General features: G+C 31.3%; 1 protein-coding gene and 1 pseudogene across 1 annotated transcript in view; one reads left to right on the top strand and one right to left on the bottom strand.

The window, feature by feature from the left end:
- LOC109132944 lies at positions 1,567-3,443 on the top strand (annotated as a pseudogene).
- LOC104788001 (eukaryotic translation initiation factor 5A-3) overlaps positions 6,406-6,634 on the bottom strand; it is a gene marked incomplete in the record, with an annotated part of 1,690 nt that continues 1,461 nt past the window's right edge. The window contains 1 exon segment of the mRNA XM_010513666.2: positions 6,406-6,633.

Here is a 6,634-nt window from a genome sequence, read left to right as displayed (position 1 = left end):
TTCAAAATTGCTTATGTTTTACTTATATTTTGCTTATTTTTACTTAATCTTGTTTTGACAATTTTTTTTTTCGTTTGAACCTTTTCAATAGTTGTAATAGTTTGTTTCTGAAAATGTATGATATAGTTGTCAAAAACATTTCTTGTTTTTAAATTGTAACAGATGGGGGTATAATAAGTTTAATAAGACTATGGCCCTGATTGGTAACAGACTTTTAAGATTTTAAAATTATTTAACATATTTACAGCCAGTTTTTTGTAAAACTAAACAATTATAAAAATATTTTTTCCCCCATTATCTTTAAAAGCTCTCCAAAAGCATATATAAAGTATATATATATATTTTACATATTATATTTTACAAATTAATAATTCTATTTGTTCAACAATGGTTTTGAAGAGAAATTCTTCTGAGTCTTGAAAACTGTAGTCACATGTTGGAATTACATAATGTAAAGGGTGATATTAATCTATAGCCATCAATGATACATTAATTAAAATTTGTGCCAACTTTTATCAAAATCTTGTTTTACCGCTACAAAATCTCTTTTAACTTCCACAAATCTTGAGAAAATGTCTCTCGATAAAAGTTAGTGAAAATAGACCAGATTGACTCAATTTTCGAAAAATTGCATAATTGACTCCCTCTCATTGGACATAACTAGAATGATACAATAATGTGTTTAAATTACCAAAAGTCCAATCTTGTTACTTAATAAAAGAAAATGAAATAGGAAATAAATATTAATTGATAAAATCACTAAAATCAAACAAAGTTTATCCTTTTTAACAGCAAAAAAAAAAAAACCCGATATTTGGTTTCTTTTTTTCTTTGACAAATCCAAACTTTGTTTATTCTGCCGGCGAATAAAAGCTTTTACATTCCAGAAGAAAAAATCTGATTTGTCGTCATCATCCACCGGCGAATAAGGATTAGGGGTGACCGGTGTTCCTTGTTTCAGCGAGATACAGACGCCGTCGTAGTGGCTTATATCGGTGGTGGTTGATTTCTCCTAAGTGGGTCTTGCTCTTCAATAGCATTGGTGGATCTTCAAAAGCATTGGTGGATGTTTCTTCATAAATCCGGTTAGGCTTTTTGTCTATTATGATATGATTGCTTTGTTCCTGAATTTGGTTTTGTCTAATTTAGATAATGAGTTAAAGTTTCGATTTTTTATTTCTGGGTTGCAAATTTTTTCCTTTTTATGAATTTGGGTCAGTGATATTATGGATTAAATTAGCTCAAGTAACGTAATTTCGTAACTCAGTAGCTTGATTTGTAAAAAAAAAAAACTTGTACAAATATGTAGGATCCGATCATGATATGATTAGGAGTGAGAGATTTGTTTTTTTTTGGATTAGAAGTATCTTACAATTTTGTTTCATCGATGGTATCAAAATTTAGATTCAGATTGTTATATTGAATTAGTTTAAAGTTTTCACACATGTTTGATATACCTATTCAATCAAGTATTTATCATCTTGTTTGTTACCTTTTTCTTTTCTTTTTTGATGCTTTTTTGTTTGTTTATTTAGGAATGGCATCTTCGAACAATAGCATCAAATATCCTCCTCTACTTTATGAAGAAGGAAAATCACCTCTCCAACATAGGAGTATGAACCACAATTGCTTTGTGTCCAAAATTAGGATTTTGAGAGAAGAATTAGGGGTGGACGTGTGGGATAAACTGAAGGAATCATCTCTTGGAGTGTTTATAAAGTTTGCTGAATTGGAATACACATGGGCTGCGCAGAGAGTTCATTATCTACTCACACATCAGCTGAGAATCAACAATATTCATGAGGTTTGGTCTTTGATTGATGGTAGGCCAATTAGATTTTCTTTAAATGAGTTTGCGGAGATAACAAGCTTAAATTGTAATGCATTTGACCCTTCAGACAACTTTGATGTTGATCACCATGATTTCTGGAAAGAAATGAAAATACCAACAACTATTGATGGTCCTATTTGGAGTGAGTTGCTAAAGGTGATTGATTTTAGCAAAACATGGCATGTTGATAAGAAGTTGATGGTTGGTAGGTTATGTCTATTGTCAGTATGCATACATGGAATTCATCATACATCTAGAATCCCGTTGGCGACCGCAAAAATAGTTTTAGATCCAGTCGCTTTTGAAAAACATCCATGGGGTCGGGTGGCTTTTAGTAGTCTAGTGAATTCTGTTAAGATTGTTAACTACGATAAAGATTCATACACCATACACGGGTGTGTTCATGCTATGTTGATTTGGCTGTACGAGAGTGTTACTGGAATAGGAGAAAGTTATAGGTTTAGAAGGATAGAAACGACTGGTGTTCCACTTCTTAATTGACGATCATCTCGAAAACGTATCAACTTCACAAACTTCATCAAAAAAGAGAAGGAGTTGCACAGACAGGCTAGTAGTGATGCTAGTTTGTGATATATATATATATTTAAAATACTTTTGCATGTTGTTATAATTTGTGTGAGTTAAAAGTTATTACCAGCGCTAATAACTTTATTCATGGCTTGTAGGTTCGTGTTAGGCATATGGTTCATGTTTCAGAGGATAACATGTATCCTCTATGGTTTGACGCAGATGAGAATAAAGATCCACACCTAGATGAGCTAATTAAAGATCTCATTCATAACCGTTTATCTCTAGATGCTTGGAGTTGTGTCAAGACAGTTGGTATAAGTTCAAAAAGGAAGAAAAGAAGTGTTGAAGCTGATAAGGAGAATGACGACAGCAGAACCAGTACTAAGAAAAAGAGATTGACAGAGAGTGATTCTAAATATGAACAAGGAGAAAATGTTACCAACATTGAGGTAAGGTTTCGTTATCCTTCAATTAACATGATTACCATTTTTTTCCTTCTCTATTATGATATTAACAAAGAAGTTATTGCAGGATGCTAAAGATGAGAAGAAAATTTTCTTTTGATATTTGGAGGGCGATTGAAAAAATGAACGAGACTATTTATGACTTGGGCAACACCCTCAACAGTCGAATGGATGCTTTGGAGAGCAAATTTGAAACATTTGTTGGAAAAAAAAATGACTGTGTTAGAAGAGAAGATGAGTGAGAGGATTAAAGCTGTGGAGAAAGAAAGAAAAGAGGCAAAAGACGCTGATATACCAAATGATGCCACTTCGCACACCATTGAAGATGATGAGAGAACAAGTAAAGCACCTGTAAGTTACATTGTTGTTGTATAGTATGGTTATTATTATTATTATTTTTTGCATCATGTTTTGTTTTTTTTTTTGCATCACGTTCTGTTTTTTTTTTTCATCACGTTCTCAAGAATGGAAATCCCTGTATGCTTGCAACAAATGCTAGTACTTAAATCTTTGAGCTTCATCAACTTCAAATTGTGTAAAAGTTCCGGGATTTGCCCTTTTTATCATATACAAATATGTAGGAAGCTGCTCATAACCACTCTCTGGACTACCCCTGACCAACTCGTGAGCATGCCTTAGCTTCGATATGCCTTCTAATAATTTATTTATCAACACCAGTATTATTTTAAATTATTGTGAAACAAAATAAATGGTATAATGCTAAAAAAAACACAAAGGAAAAGTTTTACCTTGATTTGAAAACGTTTATTCAACGCTTCAACAACATGCATTGCCAGTACCTTGGGACCAACTCCACCAACAAAATCTTTGTACAACTCTCCTAGAATATGTTGATCTGCTTGTCGGGCACATGTAGAGCGCTCTGTTACTGAACATGTATGTGCTGAAATAAACACACGCACCTGAAACTTTGGATAGTGACTTAATGTTGCAGCTCTTACCCTCCACTTGCATCCTTTAACCCAACACTAGACAATCAACAGTTTCAGTGACGATTTGTAAACAAAATTATCAAACTTTTGTACCAAGATTAGTATTTTCAACCGTGTTTCTAGGTGCTCCTTTATATTATAAATTTGCCCAACAGCCAAATCCACGGAAGACAAGTCTACCTTTGCGACATCAACATGTTCTTTATTTTCTTCAATAAAAAATGATGAACTCATTTTCTTCATTGACAATTTATGATCCTCTTCTTCTGTTGGAATTTCATACAGGGTAAAATTCTCATCATCAGAATCTATTCAGTCAGAATCATCACAATAATCAAATCTCTATCATCATCATCATCGATCTCTTCATGTTTTGCTTCGCTGGCCAAATCAACATACTCTTCTCCAACCAAATCGTTTTTATCTCTTCCTCGTTTCTTACCTTTTTTATTCGAATCAGTCCGTATTTTCTTCTACACTTCAAGACAAAGTCAAACTGTATCCCTTTTCAATTGTCCCAGAAAAATGTGAAACTGATGAGAATTACCTATAATAACTGGTGGTGTATCAGCCGGTAAATTCTGCAATAACCTCTTCGAAATCTTGTAACTCAACACAATCTCAAATAATCCGTTATCCAGTCTGTAATCCTCGTATACCATTCCAATGCAATCATCAAAACTGTTTTGATCATTACTTTCTAGAATTCGTGAACCTCTATCACTATCTACAACAAACAACCATCTGTTGTTGTTGAAGATCCAATTACCACAAAACCACAAACAAGAATAACATGCTTCATATTCTCTTTGTTGTGTAACATGGTAGCACTATAATACGTGAAGGTAAACAATTTCCAATGAAGAAGGAAGTGATGAAAAAAAAATAACCCAAAAGGAAAATATAAAGAAGTCAATTATGAACCCTAAATGGAAAGAAAGCATGACTAAATTGACAGAGGGGATGAATCAAAAAGAGAAAAAATATGAAGTAGTAAACCTTAGAAATTGCATTTAATGGTATTGCAGACATATATGTCAATTCCTAAAAAAATATGTCGCTTAAACGTAAAGAAAATCTGTCGCAAAACACACTAATAAATCTGTCATTACCCTGCAAAAAAAAATTGTCATTATCGTACTAATATAAGACAATTTGTCATTAACCTCCAAAAAAATAAATTTATCATTACATATAACAAATCTGTCGTCACTATATTAACATAAAAAAAATATCTTATCATTATATTCATATATAATAAGTTGTTATCAAGCAGCAGTTTTTATAGTAGAAAAAACAAAACTGTCATAACATAAAAAAAATCTGTCATAACATATGGTCTTCAGGTAGGTCAATTTAGCAATTTTAAAAAGACTTTAGAAAATCTGTTATTAAACAACAGATTTTTTCTTCAATCCAAAAATCAGTCATAACCTTAAAAAAATCTGTTACCACTAAATGCCAAACTAGTAATTATTTTTCTATTTATAAATCTATCGCAATGTGACAGATTTTTGATGCAAAAAAATAAATCTGTTACAACAGTCAAAAACAAATCTGCCACAAATTTTTTAAAATTAGTCTAAAATAATGAAAATCTGTCATGTCTTTATAAATAAGTATGACGCGTTAAAAATCTGTCGATCAAAAAAAATCTGTCGTTACTCACTTCAAATAAATCTGTCGTAAAAAAAATATGTCGTCAAACTCTTCAAATAAATCTGCCATCCAAAATAAGTCTGTCAATAAAAATCTGCTATGGACAAAAAATCTACCACTAACAAATTAATCTGCCATTACTTGTTTGGCAGACTTTTATAAAAAAAATAATAATAATAACCAAATCGCTGAGATTTTTAATCAAGGGTAGTATAGATTTTTTTTTTCTTAACAAAACAAAAAAAGAGTATTTTTTTTTGAATTTAACCCAACTAAATCTCAAATTTTATGAACTAATTTAGCAATTAACTGCTCAATTTGGATCAAATTAGTCTTTTATATACTTATATGTTTAATACCATTACAAAACGCAGTATCATAGTATTTGTTACCATTTTGAGTTCATATATTTTTCAAATATTATTTTCACAGAAACAAAACAGTTTGAGAAATTTCAAAAAGTAGATTCCATTAACCTAATATATATATATATATATATATATATATATATATATATATTTTTTTTTGCTAAATTGTTTATTTCAGCAAACCTTAAAAAAAAAAACTAAAACGTTGGACGGACAATAGGTGTAGGTTGAGCAGCTTGAGCTTTCAGATATCTGTATTCTTTTGAAATTTGGATAGTTAAATCGGTCTTGCGTGAATGACAAATCGTCAATTTGTGATAAATCTTATGTATTAAATTGTTTAGTTTCTGTAACTGAATATTTAGGTGAATGCTAAAGGGTTGAAAATATCGGTTTAAGGACTATGGCAATTGTGCAATACAAGCTACACATTTTAAGGTTTACGATCGAAATGCCATTATAACCTTTATCCTTACCACAAACAAAACTTGGTTTTCAAACATTTAACTTCCTTTGAATAATAGTATTGAAATTTCAGATCAAGCACGAGTTCACTCTTTGGTATTTGTCACTTTAACAAGTTAATGAAACTTCCTCCATTAGCATTCGAACACAAGAATATTGACATACCCACAATAAAAAAATGACATGGCCGGCCCCTTAGGATCTAAAAATATGACATTGCACATAGTATAACAGTCGGTTTGGACCTGTCACCAACAGTAACTTCTCCACAACCAAAACCAATAGTAAGATAGAGATATAAAAGTGTCGTACATGAAAACACATGAGCTTAAAATTACTAAGAAGACAAAAAAAAAAAAAAAA

This window comes from Camelina sativa, chromosome 5 (genome assembly GCF_000633955.1).
Source record: "Camelina sativa cultivar DH55 chromosome 5, Cs, whole genome shotgun sequence".
NCBI classification, from domain to species: Eukaryota; Viridiplantae; Streptophyta; class Magnoliopsida; order Brassicales; family Brassicaceae; genus Camelina; species Camelina sativa.
This window is presented reverse-complemented; position numbering and strand designations above follow the sequence as displayed.